This window comes from Stigmatopora argus, chromosome 10 (assembly GCF_051989625.1).
Source record: "Stigmatopora argus isolate UIUO_Sarg chromosome 10, RoL_Sarg_1.0, whole genome shotgun sequence".
Lineage (NCBI taxonomy): Eukaryota > Metazoa > Chordata > Actinopteri > Syngnathiformes > Syngnathidae > Stigmatopora > Stigmatopora argus.
The window spans coordinates 16,766,782-16,780,123 of NC_135396.1; the positions used below are offsets into that span (position 1 = coordinate 16,766,782).

Consider the following 13,342-nt stretch of genomic DNA (forward strand, 5'->3'; position numbering starts at 1 on the left):
AGTGTATGTAGCTAAAAATCTCCACACAAATCGTTAATTTATATATATATATATATATATATACAAATACATATATATATATATATATATATATATATATATATACAAATACATATATATATACACAAATACATATATATATATATATATATATACACAAATACACATATATACACAAATACATATATATATATATATATATATATATATATATATATATATATACAAATACATATATATATAAATACATATGCACCCTCACGTTTGCTATCGATGGGCTGTTTGCTGTTGTATTCCCTTCAAAATATTCCGAAAATGATGCACAAATGTCCTCACAATAGGATAACGCAAGACCACTTGCCAACGAGAAGTAGTCTTGAATGAGCAATCGCGGGAGCTAACAGGCTAAGGAAAGAATAACAGGAAATGCAACAGCTGAGCTTACCCACGTATTGATTGTGGGTAATGAAGTTTTATTCTGAGAAAGGGGGACATTGGCTATAGGTGTTGTGTGCACGAGTATACTTCATTAGCCAGATAGCCCTCTTTTCGCCCGCGCATGCTCGTTGTGCGTTTTCTGATCCATGTGTAGCGGAAACTCGTCTGAATAAATCGTTCAGTGCTCGTAGATATCTGTTATACACGAAAGAGATGCGGCAAAAAAAGACAGTGCGCTACAATGATAAACAGCCTCTCATGTCATGGCCACCTGGCTTGGTCGCATCTCGAAATTTTGATCGTATCTAGGGCGAATTATTTGATCGAAATTTTCATCGTACCTCAAGCATGTCATAGGTAGAGCTGATCGTAGGTCGAGGTACCAATGTACATTCATACACGCACATATACACACATACAGTGGTACCTCGAGAAACGAGCTTAATTCGTTCCGGGACTGAGCTGGTATGTCGATTTTCTCCCAACTCAAACGAACGTTTCCCATTGAAATGAACTAAAAACAAATTAATTTGTTCCAACCCTCTAAAAAAACACCAAAAACAGGATATTGGATTTGATTTTTTTTATTTGTTCTAATTCGCCATCTATTAACAAAGTAACACATAACTAGTGGTTTAATATTACTAAAGGAGGAGGAGGGAGGGAAGGAGGGAGGGAAGGAGGGAGGGAGGGAGGGAGGGATAACGCACGACCACTTGCCAACAAGAAGTAGTATATATGCCATTCGCACTTACTAACGGGAAAAAAACACTGAAAAAATCCAATGTTCCGCCCAGTGCTCGCAGAGACATTACAAAGAGGGAGTTGCGAACAGAGACATTACATGAGGGAGTTGCGGGGAGAGAGACAGTGCCCATGATGTTCTTATGAGAAGCATCTCACGTCCGCTGTCTGCTCGTATATCTAAATTTGTCTTATCTCAAGATAAATATTTGCCCGAAATTTTACTTGTATCTCGAATTGCCGTTATGTCGGGCCACTCGTATGTCGAGGTACCACTGTGTGTGTGTATATGTATGTACACACACATATACACACACACATGCACACACATGTATGCACACACATATACACACACTCATACACATACACACATACACACATACACATGTACACACATACACAAACACATGCACACACATGTATGCACATACATACACACACTCATATACACATACACACGTACACACATATACACACGTACACACACATACACACACATATATACACATATTGTTGGGTTTATTCTGGGATGTTTCTATATGTTTTGTAAGCATTTTTAATAGGTAATAAAGCTATAAATTAATTTATGCTTTATGTTGGACCAAACAAGAGGACACTTTCCCCCACAGCTGCTTTCGAGGCCAGTTAATTGTTTTCAGGACTATTGACACCAACAAACCCCTTGTTCCAGGCCAAGGATGCTGATCTACCAAGGACTCATAAATTGCTTTGACTGGGACGCTGGCAGTTTACCTCATAAAGAAATTATTATGCTTTTACTGCAAATTCTTACGCAGGTGTTTTGGTTTCGATCTAATATGAGCAATTGTTTTTTTTACCTTAACGGTGTTATTCGGTTAGCTTATGCAATTGTTTTGAATCAGATTACATTAAATGTTTTCAGTATGTCGTGACTAAATAGAGAGAAGAGTATGCCGCACGTCAGAAATACTTTTGAACGAAGCCGTGTTATGAGTGATTTCTCCTTGCAAGTTGTAATCCGTGTATGTTAACGATGTCTTCCTGTTTAATTAAATATTACTACTAATGATTAAATGGTATTGATCATTATTCCAACATTTTGGTCCTTCGAGTAGCCGGGGTCAACACACCGATAAGGAATCCAGACGCTGCGGTTCAATATCGGGGGAGCGTGCACGGCAACAAATTTCCTTTTCCAGGGTGGATTATTTCACGGCAGCGCCTGGATTCTCGACGGTTGAAGACTATTCCAACACGGAGAGACATCTGAGAACATCTCTGGTGAGTCCGCGTGAAATGTCTGCATGTTGTTGATGGGTTCCAAATGCGCGAAGGGCATCTCATGCGATGGCCTTTATTTTTAGAAATAAGGCTCGCATCCTGGGGATTAGCGATTTTTAGTACTAGTAGGTAGACACGAGTGTGGTCTATAAAACGTGGTGGTCGACGTTGTTTTGGTTGTGTGTGTAGTTTTGATAAGGCCTAAGGAGAAACAAGAGAAAAAAGTTACTACGAGGTTGCACACGAATCCACTCCAAAATGGGTGGCTCAAATAATAAATCGGCTAGAGACGACGATCCAAAGATGCGTCTGCCGTGTAAAGATTGGAAATTTGTTGAAAATCAGAGCGCTTTTAGGATTAGACATCTAAACTTATAGATAAAATAAATATGGTATTGCTAGCTTAATATGCATAAAATATTGATACTACGGGATAATGTACGTACTAATGCATAGAAGTAATATATATGTATAATATATGAATGGAGATAGAAGCGACGCGGCTTGTTCCACAGATACTAATTATTGTTTTTGATGGCGAAGCGGGGAAAGGCAAAACGTGCTGTTTTGTAAAAAATAGCGTTCCTCGGCTGGTTGATAGGAGCGAGGTGATGGGCTGTTTTGTTCTGAAACCAAGAAATGCCTGCTAAAATGATTTGAATGAGGATTTTGAATAGGAGGAAACACTGGCATTTGATTTGGTTAAACCAGAGATCACATTTTTTGTGAATGGAATTCAATTGGAATTTTTGTGTGATGTTGAAGCTTGTAAAACGGCAATTGGAATAGCCCTTATTTCCAAGGGCTATACATACTTTGTTAATAGTAACTAAATGTACTGTCAATGTACTGGAATGAAATGGCTTATTGCAGCTTATCCTGGTTTTGATCCCGTCCGCTAGCGGGAATATTTTGGTTAACAGATGAAAAGAAATGCAAAACGGCCAATTAAATGTTTAGCGGGGTTGCCAAACCTGCGTTTTTGTCATACTCCAAACTGGTCAAATAATGCCTCGACTGCGGGGGATCGCGGCTGTTTTTGGTGCGGCTGCTGATTTGAACGCGGAGAAACATGTGGGCCGCGGGGTGGCTGATTTGATGGTGTTAGGCATTCAGTGTGCGCGTGGACCGCACAAGCGATTAATTTTTTTTGGACCCCCTCCGTGAAGACATTACAATAATTGGCCTTGGGGATGCTGAAACAAACTTGAGGGCAAAAATCGGTTTGCTATGATATAGTTATGCTTGCAGCATATTGTGATTATGGGGTCTTGTTAAAATATTGTGATATAGTTTGATATCGGGAGAGGAATTAATTTAGTCTTGTCTAAAAAGTGTTAGAATTGTGCACAGGAGGCGAAGCATTGTGCACAAAAAGAAAAAGAGAGCGTTTTGGAATGTGTAAACAAGATAAGAATGCTGCTTTGCAGCGAGCGTGAAGGTCACAGTTAGCAGCTAAGAGCGCGCTTCCGTTAAACAATTCATAATAAAAGAAGCAGGGTTTCCGCAATTACCTTCACATTTATTCTTTGGATTTAATCAGAAATGTCTTTCGAGGTGATAGAAAATCTGGTTAGCAAAGATTGATTTGGTAAAAGCTTTGGAATTGGGAATAGAGCAGGATAGCTATTATTATTATTTTATTTTAATTTGTGGAAAGGGCTCTTAATTAAAGAGCTAGTTTTGGAGGATATAAGAATATTAATACTGTTTTTGAATGGTTGGATTGTTCAAAATATTTAATATAGGAGATTGGCTGGTTAAAGAAAAAAAGGGATTGGAAAATTTTCAATATTATGGCATATTGGTGACAATTTGTGGGTCCTTTATTAAACTTTGAAAATTTTAATTAGGGAATACCTAGTAAAAGGTTTATTTCTGTAATTTAATTATTGTAGATTTTTATTGTGGTAACAGAGAGCTATAGGAAATAGCTCTTATCTTAAGTAAACATGGTATGAGGTGAATTATGTCTTAGATATTAAGAGTTATTTGGTTGTGACAGAGATCATACATGAAATTAACAATGAAGAAATGGCATGAGAAAATTCATGGCATTCGTCCAAATTATTAGGTAAATTGGACCTGGCTGGGGTAGATAAGATACTTGATTTAGGATAGGCATAGTTTCCCTAGAAGAAACATGGAGTGTTTTTAAAGTGCACAGAAGACATTCCCTGTTTGTCCTGAAGGGGGAAATATGCTTTGGTATAGGTCATATTGATGACTATTAGGATATTAGCATTGAGCAATTGATACAACCAAATGACGTTGCTGTTCTTCTTCTTCTTTTTCACCCCAGGCGCCTGAGGATTACCCTCAGCAGCGCTAGAGCTGCCACTGGAACACGGATTAGTTCATCCAGGGAGTTGCCCAGGCCGCGATGGTAGCGTTCGGTCATTAAGGCCGGACAGCGGAGCCATAGGTGTTCAGACGACTCTGTTTCCGGAGGTGTGGGGCAGGGCGGACATCTCCGGCTGGATGAAAAACATAGGGCGCCATGTTCCTGGGTGGCAGCGCTGGGTGGTTGTGTTGGATTCGCAGGCCGCGGCGGGCGGCCTCTCGGGAGACACCTCGTGAAGGTTCTAACTGTTGTCTCCCTAACGTCGCTGTCTATTGCTTTAGGGGCATACAAATTTAGAGAACTTCAGCCAAAACTTACAGCATTTCAATTATGGGGTTAATACACCTAAATGTTACAGTGATAACGATTGGCAATAACAAGCTTAGATAAGGGGAAAAGGAACAATTCTCCAAGTTCCAAAATCTGTCTAAAGAATCAGATTGTTTGTCGCTTTTGGTTTTGACATAGTGCATTGGCACATGAATTTTTAGATATTTGGGTAATATCTACAACAAATTCAAGAGAAATTTGGAAATAGGCTCTATTTTGGCACTGGATTCCCAAATTCTGGTGGGGCCTTTCATGGTGTGAAACAAGTGATGAAATAATGTATGTTTCAAAAATAGCATCTCCAAATTATAAAATATCAACCTTTGAGTAATGCTTTATGTAGATGGGTTGTCTAGAATGGGCACAATTCGATAGCATTGAAAGGGGGTGTAACTTAATGCAGAACATGGAGGTAAAGTTTTTACAAACCGTTAAAATACTTAAGGGGTGTGTGTGTGTGTTTCAATGTGTCACAACTTTTCCATTATTGCATTATTGGTGAATAGATAGTTAATCACAGCCACTCGCATGGCAGTCCACATGCTGACTGACTGGGGTAAGGAGCGGTGGCAATTGAACTTCCAGAACAAATTTCTATTTTTAGATATGTGGCACGCGAATCTAATACATTAATTACCTAGTTCCTTCAGGAATGATTATTGCTGACGGGGCAGCAAGATGGGGTGAACTACCAAGGCCCCACTGGGGATGGTGGTTTACACCTGTGGTGAAAATTTACGGGTCACTGAGGTATGAGTGAACGACCCAAATTGACTAGTGATTAACGCATCAACCTTGCGGTTCGAGGATATACTAATGAAAGCGGGGTGGATCCAGACCTTCCATAGTGTGGAGTATTCCTGGTGTCCTCAAGAATTCGTAGGTTTTCTCCGGGTACTCCAGTTTTACTCCAACAAACCAAAATTATGGATGACTGGTGGAACACTCTAAATTCCCTGATTATGAGTGCGAGCATGGATGAGAGTCTATCTTTTGTGTTTTAATTGGCTGGCCACCAAGATATGATATATCAATCTTCTAATATCAAGGTGGAAAAGGATTTGGAAATTTGATTTCTGAAATCGCTGATAAGCCTTTCGAGGACGGCGGTGGCAGAGTAGGACAGAAACAAAAAGAAGGGAAAAGAATTTCGGCAAATGATTTTTTTTGATTTCTGCAATGGGAAATTTGGGAACCTGGGGGACTAAACAAAAACAAAAGACTTATCTCGGAGGGCTGCCATTTTGAGTCATGGGAAATTCCATGCCTCAAAAAGGGGGAGATTGGTAGGCGCTACAAAACTTATGGATTCAATTTATATGCAAATATACGGGCAATTCCCCCTTATGTCAAGCTACAAAAGCTACATATCCATTTCAAAGGATACATATGGATTTTATAGAGAATATGTGTGGTACATAACAGTCCTAAAACAGAGATTGGGGAAACCTTGTTGCAGAAACTGGTCAAGATTGGCAAGCTTGGATGACACACGCGTGCGCAAAAATCATCAGGCCTTTGATAAAATTAACCCATATGGTGGGGGCATTACACATCATTATTCAGACTGACAAATTAACTTGTGGAAAAGATCCTTGTCTGACGTTTTTCCTAAGTCCATGGGCAGGTGGAGAAGACCCTTTTTACAAATTTTACATTTGTGTCTCAACAACAATGACCATGTCTATGGAAAACTGTCAGAGATGGAAACACCCAGAACCGCCATAGTGAAATTGAAATCTGAGATGACCAGGGATGATGACTTCATTTCCGCAACAGGGATTTCCCAAACGGGAGGCGGTAAGAAACAATTGGTTATTGTTGATGGAAAATGCAGCTATTGTAAATCAAACCTGTATAAAATGTATGGGGCCCGACCTCTCTTAAGAGTAGTACCCGCGCAAATTACCCCTGATTGTGTAAAGGAGATAATGATAAAAGAAGATGTAAGCCAAAGTGTGAGAAATAATGTATACCCCGTTCCAAGAGCAGCAAAGGACAAAGCTAACTTTTCAACACATGTTGTGTTTGATCATTTTACCTGCTTAAACCTTACAGGGCATGGTCTGAAGCTGGAGGCGATAAATGAGACGTGGTGTGCCCACGTCCTAAAACAGACTACACCCTGATACCACGTTCTGACCTATGGTGATGGTGTGGTGGAAATAAATTATACGACTCCTGCCGAAATGCGGCAGGACTTTGTGCCTTGGGGTCACTGCTTTTACCACTGTCTGTTTTTCCATCTGCAGTGGAGGAGATACAATTGGCTGAAATCCAGTATGATGGTGGGTCTCTCCCGACGGCGTCGATCGGTATGAAGAGAGGGAGATCCAACATACATTGATGCGATTGGCATCCCCGGGGCGTACCAGATGAGTGTAAGTTGGCTAATCAGGTTGCAGCAGGTTGGGAGTCTATTTTTCTTTGGAGTACCCCAAAACAAAAATGTGGATAGGATAAATTACCTGCATTACAATGTCCAAAACCTTGGAAATTATACTAAACAGGGATTTGTGGCGATAAAGGAACAACTGGCAGCCACTAGTCTGATGGCGTTCCAGGATCGCATAGCGGTTGAAATGCTTCTTGAAGGAGCAGGGGGCGTATGCAATGTTTGAAAATGTTGCACTCAACAACACGTCCCCCACTGGGTCCCTCACCAGGGCCAACAAAGGCCTGCAGACCCTAAACCGCAATATGAAAAAGCATCCTGGAGTAGAATTATCCGCTTGACAGATTGGTGGGATAAGGCCTTCGTACATACAAAGGTTTGGCCCTATCTGTTGTAATTTCAGTAGCCATTTTTGCTACGACTTTGTCATTATGTGGATGTTGTCTTATTCCCTGCTTAAGATCCTTGCTAAGTTGACTTATAACCACTGCGATTGCCCCTACAAATTCTAAATTGCATGAATTATATCCTCTGCTGATGAAACGTACTGAGGGGAGCAGTGAATTCCAGGAGCATGGTAATTCCGAGAACGAATTCGGCGAAAATGATTTTGTTCTTTCTTTTTCAGACCAGCCGTGCGAGTAAGGAAAATGCGGGTAAAATTAAAGCAGCCAACGGACATATCCCTCCCTTTTTGTATTTGCCATAAAATGAATAACAAATATATAATAAAAATGGGGGAATGTTGGGTTTATTCTGGGATGTTTCTATATGTTTTGTAAGCATTTTTAATAGGTAATAAAGCTATAAATTAATTTATGCTTTATGTTGGACCAAACAAGAGGACACTTTCCCCCACAGCTGCTTTCGAGGCCAGTTAATTGTTTTCAGGACTATTGACGGCAACAAACCCCTTGTTCCAGGCCAAGGATGCTGATCTACGAAGGACTCATAAATTGCTTTGACTGGGACGCCAGCAGTTTACCTTATAAAGAAATTATTATGCTTATACTGCAAATTCTTACGCAGGTGTTTTGGTTTCGATCTAATAGGAGCAGTTGTTTTTTGACTTTAAGGGTGTTATTCGGTTAGCTTATGCAATTGTTTTGAATCAGATTACATTAAATGTTTTCAGTATGTCGCGACTAAATAGAGAGAAGAGTATGCCGCACGTCAGAAATACTTTTCAACAAAGCCGCGTTATGAGTGATTTCTCCTTGCAAGTTGAAATCAGTGTATGTTAATGATGTCTTCCTCTTTAATTAAATATTACTAATAATGATTAAATTGTATTAATCATTATTCCATCACATATACACACACATATACACACATACACACACACACACATATACACACACATATACACACACATACACACACATACACACATATACACACAACGGTACATACGAACATGTCTGAAAATTGCGTTTAAGTCAAAAACTGTTCGTAAGTCCAATTTTGTATTTTTTTCCGAGTAGTGCTTCTTTCCGCCGCTAATACGCCTGGCGCTGTGAGGGCTCAGCTCACCCAGCATCTACCTTCTTCGTTGCAATGCGGAAGTGCGTGAACGTATCTCCAGTGCGCAAAGAACCTTTTTCATTTGTATCATTAAATATCTCGTGCATCCATTATTGAATATGGTTGGTAAAAAGTGAAAGGCTTCTATTGAGGGAGTTGCAAGGAAGAGGCAAGCCATTTCATTTGAAACGAGTGGCAATAATAGCGAAGCTTGATGCGCGTGAGAGTGGTGAGAGTTGCACATATAACAACTTGAATCGTTCGACCGTCAGTACCATTTATAAACAGAAAGATCGAGCAGCAGGACCCAAATATTGAACGTTGCACAAAGTTTGCAAATCAATTGAATGATGCCATACAGTGCTACCGCATCATTTATGATGAAAAAAAGAAGAAAACTGTGCAATCGTTGTTAGATTGCTTCTTTCGGCCAGTTTCTAATACGTAAATCTCTCTCTCTCTATATATATATACAGTACTGTACATATTCTCTCCATTTTATTAAATGTTTTTCAGTACAAACCAATGTGTGTTACTTATACAAGCCTTAAACATACAAATGCACTTATATAAACCTTCAATATACTTATATAGGCCTTAAACATAAATTATAATACAAAATATAGCACTGAATCAACTTACAAACAATCGCTCGGAACCTAACTCGTTCGTAAGTAGGGGAGCGTCTGTATATATATATATATATATATATATATATATATATATATATATATATGTTTATATATATCATTCATTCATTTTTGGGTGGAAAATGAATGTCTGGGTAAAGTTGTGGTACAGTGTTATGACAGTGCAGTGGTCATGTCTTCTGGATTAAATAGGTTGCAGGCTAAAGTTAAGGAGAAAGCACCGTTAGCTTTATTCATACACTGCTATGCACATCGGCTCAATTTAGTACTGACTCGGGGCCTCAAAGCTTAAAGAATGCAATATATTTTTTGCTCACCTTAATGGCTTTGCTGCATTTTTTTAAGATCACCTCGACGCACACAGCTGCTGGACGAAATCTGCCAGCGGCGTCTGCCTCGTGTGGCACCAACGTGGCAGTACACATCCAAAGTGGTCAATACAGTATTTGAGAAGAGAGCTGCTCTAAAGGAACTGTTTCATCACATCCTGGAGCATCATCACGAGTACAGCGAGTAGTCTGCGGTGTGCTGATGGATTTAAAGCACGTCTGGATGATTTTGAATTTTGTTTTTTGCTTCACACATTCAATGGCATTTTTGAGCATTCAGGCGTGCTTTTTTCAATACTACAGAACAACAAACTGGATGTACAGTTTTGTCTTGCAAGAGAAAAATAGTTTTGTGACACAGTTGAATGCGAGAGGAGCCAATATGAGGAAATCTACGAGGCCACCGAACGCAGTTCGGGTGCCACAAGCGCATGAAGAGGTCAAGCGCATGAAGAGATCAAGCGCATGAAGAGGTCAAGCGCAAGATTCTCGCGCGTACTACCACCAACTCCACGACAGGATTCTGGACAATATTATTTGCCATACGCGGACCAGATTTCAAGACCACGAAAGACTGATGTTTGTCTCCCTCCTCGACCCGCCGAAATTTCGGGAATACCAGAAAACTTTCCCACATGCAGCCTTCTCCAGCTTCACGCAGAGTTACGGAGCACTTTTCGATCTGCCTCGGCTAAGAACAGAACTGATTGTAATGTATGCCACTGGTGATTTTGCAGGAAAATCTCCCACTGATCTACTTGACTTCCTTCAGCAGAATGGACATTTTCAGCCCTAAATAGAATAAAAACTTATGCCAGAAATACAACAGAACAGACTCAACATTCAGCATTAGATTTGATGGCGATAGAACTTCTTGATGGACCTAAAACGCATGGGTAATCTTTACGACAGAGTAATTGAAAGCTTCTTGTGGAAAGAAAATAAATATTGTATAATAAAAATAATTTTTGGTGAGTAAAATTTGTCTATTTTCCTAAATAATATTTCAATTTTTGAGGTTATTATTGATTCGTTTTTATGTGTCACAGCTGTAGCTGCAGTAAAGGTTTTATAGCTATAAAATACTTGAAATTGAAGGTTGGATTGATTCACTACTGAAGGCCTAGGTGTGAAATGCACGGCCCGCTACTGATATATATATATATATATATATATATATATATATATATACACTTTTATTTGTATTGTCAAATAGATACTAACTACTATGAATTATTACATTGTCAACAGTTACACTTCCACCCACAATTTTAGGCTTAATTTTTTTTAATTTCTCAATGTCGAGGTACCACTGTACATACATATATACAGTGGTAACTCGAGATACAAGCTTAATGCGTTCCGGGACTGGGCTCGTATGTCGATTTTCTCGTAACTCAAACGAACGTTTCCCATAGAAATGAACTAAAAACAAATTAATTCGTTCCGACCCTCTGAAAAAAAACAAGAACAGGATATTGGATTGAAAAAACATGTATTTGTTCTACTTCCCCATGTATTAACAAAGTAACAAATAACTAGCGGTTTAATACTACTAAAATGTGTTTAATAGTATTACAACTAGATTTAGCCTCATTAGGGTCACAGAGGGTGCTGGAGTCTATCCCAGCTGACTCCGGGTCAGAGGCGGGGGACAACATGAATTGGTGGCCAGCCGATCGCAGGGCACAAGGAGACAGACAACCATGCACACTCAACAATTCCTAGGGTCAATTTAGTGCCCAATCAGCCTACCATGCATGTTTTTGGAATCTGGGAGGAAACTGGAATAGCCGGAGGAAACCCACGCAGGTCTGGGGAGAACATGCAAACTCCATACAGGTGGACCAACCTGGACTTGAACCCAGGACCCCATAGCTGTGAGGCCGACGCACTAACCACTCGCATCACCGGGCCTTATATGTTCATTCACATGAATATGCCGCTGGAAAGCTGGAGCTGGACAAACGTGCCGGGAGAAGAAGTGATGTTTCAGACCAATGATTCCATCTTTTATAATGGGGAAATTGAGATCCCTCCCCGATAAGATGGAAGAGCTGTCAGCGCTTACCAGGCCGGAAAGGGAGTAACGGGAGTGTTGTTACTGTTGATTCTTCAGCTCCAGACTACTGAGGGACTGTGTGGATAAGATTGGAAGAGTGATTCTGCATATTTTCAACCTCAGTCTCAGTCTGCAGTCCTTCCTGTGTGTGGTTCCAGTTTAATCTAGCTCTCCCATGTATTTTTCTCGAGTCTGTATACGTTCTTGCTACTGATGGCGCTGCTCAAGTGGCAGCCGAGAGCGGTAGCTCCGTCCGCTCTTGCTCGTTTTGTGTTTTTGCTTCTTTTCTTTTTTCTTTTAATTGTATTTTAATATTTCTTAATGCTTTCTCTTATACTTTGCTTTGTACTATATGCTTTTTGCTTTTTTGTTTTGCGACTCGACTCCACCCGTCGCGTGGCCTGGTGTCGTTGTGCTAGTCCTAAACGTCTTTGTAGCCATTCAGCCGTGCCTCTGCTGTCATGCATGCGAGATCAGCTGCGAGCAGTGGACGATAGTGCCGGGAAAAGAGGCGACCCTTCAGACAGAGCATTCCATCATTGTTATGGAAGCGTGAGATCTCTCCCCGGGCAGATGGAGGAGCTGTTGTTGCTTGCCGAGCTGCAACGGGATAGTTGTGTGCTTCATCCTCCTCCACCGGCCTCTCCGCTGCTGCTGATTGGGTGATAGGACAGCTTAGGAGGATCTAGGCTAGGAAGATGATCAGTTCCAGACTACTGAGGGACAGTGTGGATCAGCTTGAAAGAGTGATTCTGCATATTTAGCCTCAGTCTGCAGAAGGTCCCCACCTTGTGGACTTCCTGTGTATGGCTCCAGTTTTTTATCTAGGTCTACAATGTCTTCTGTGTCTGTGCTTGCTACTGCAACCAAGGGAATTTCCCAAATAAGGGATGAAATAAAGCTCTAATCTAATATGTTCATTAATATTTGCTGTCCCTTATCAAATCAATCCATCTTGATTAGTTTTGTAAAGTTAACATTACATTAAAAGTCATTTTTAACTGTCTCCCATTTGATTTGACGTACCAGTTAATGCTTAAATTTCCAAACTAGACGATTTCATTTCTTGTGTCACATTCCTCTAAGTAGGGCCCAAAGCACCGTATAGAATGCATTAGAGGTGTTCATGTGCCTTAAGGATATCAGACATAGCCGGAACGATGACGAAGGAGGGCAGATTTCCTTCTCGTTCTCACTGTACTGTGCTCAGACGTCAGACGCGATTGCGCTGGACGGCGGATGTCCTTCACTGTTCTATGCTGA

At 40.4% G+C, this 13,342-nt stretch overlaps 1 long non-coding RNA gene across 1 annotated transcript; it reads left to right on the forward strand.

Moving 5' to 3' along the window:
• The first annotated feature begins 1,150 nt into the window (after positions 1-1,150).
• LOC144083877 (uncharacterized) lies at positions 1,151-10,998 on the forward strand. The gene is made up of 2 exons (XR_013303651.1): positions 1,151-2,445; positions 4,748-10,998. It is a non-coding gene; the product is annotated as an uncharacterized LOC144083877 (long non-coding RNA).
• Positions 10,999-13,342: the final 2,344 nt, after the last annotated feature.